Source organism: Pteropus vampyrus, unplaced genomic scaffold (genome assembly GCF_000151845.1).
Source record: "Pteropus vampyrus isolate Shadow unplaced genomic scaffold, Pvam_2.0 Scaffold687, whole genome shotgun sequence".
NCBI classification, from domain to species: Eukaryota; Metazoa; Chordata; class Mammalia; order Chiroptera; family Pteropodidae; genus Pteropus; species Pteropus vampyrus.
In genome coordinates, this window is record NW_011889468.1 from 364,862 (window position 1) to 366,186 (window position 1,325).

Sequence of the window (1,325 nt, forward strand, 5' to 3'; positions counted from 1 at the left end):
TTTTTCCTCCCCCATAGTGCTGTATTAATGAAACTAAACATACTCTTACCATGTGATCCAGCAATCACCTTCCTTGGTATTTATTCAATGGATTTGAAAACTATGTCCACAAGCAAAACCTGCGTTCGGATGTTTATTGCAGCTTAATTCAAAACTGTCAAAAGTTGAAAGCAACCAAGATGTCCTTCAGTAGGTGAATGGATAAATCAACTGTGGTATATTCAGACATTGGAATATATTCAGTTTTTAAAAGAAATGAGCTAGGAAGCTATTAAAAGATTTGGAGGAACCTTAAATGAAATGTAAGGAGGAGGCAAGAGAACTAAAATGTTAAATCAAACTATATTCAGAGACCGCAATATGCTGATCAGCCCTGCAACCAGGCCAGGAGGACACCTGCAGAACAAAGGAAGATTTCTACTGGAATTGCTAACAACTCATTTCCCCACACCTGTGAAGGGAAAACAGGAAGAGTCTGTAAGTCGTGCCCTACACAAAATCAAAATAAAAGCATTCATTCCCTATGGCTAAAACCATGGGGAACCTATGGATCAAAGGCTGAGTTGCCAGCAGAACTTTCACGCTATATATTCTGACCTTTTTATGCTATATACTTTTACCCTTTCTCACTGTACACCCATATCAAAGGAAAATGGGTAAACAAAGTCTTTAAACTGTAATTCACAGAAACTAAGAATGATATATAAACTGGATTCCTCCACATTCGGGGCTTTTTTTCTTGTCTTGGCTTTTTGTCTTTGTTTTCTCTTGTCTTTGCATTTTCCCTTCTCTTATAAACTTTCTTTTGACTCTAACTTTGATGAGCATTTTAATTCTTGTGCTCAGCCAAGAACCCTTTTCTCTCTTGGTATAAAGCTTGAGTTTGTTATGGCGCGAACGATTCTGAGACCCACGGAGCCAATTGAGATTAATTATGAGCCTTTATTAGCCGGCCAGCGACTGACTCTCTCCTATGCAGGGTTAGAGGAGATCAGCCCTGAGCTTTCAGAGGAGGCAGCTGACAAAGCTCAAGACCATATCCTGGTGGTCTCCTGAACAAGCAAGCAGATTACAGAAGTGGAAGTTGGCTGTTAGCATATCTTTGCCCGGAACAACACTCTTAATTAACAAGTAAATGGATTACAGAAGCAGACATTGGCCATCTTCATATCTTATACAATACACTTCCTAAACCACACACAAGCAAGTAGGACAACTTCTGGTATCTAAAGATATTTCTTCCCTGTAGCTGACTTAGCTAGTTGGCTCACTTGAAAATTTTCCATCCTTAACAAGTTCCCCCCCTGCTTGGGGAATTTACCCTG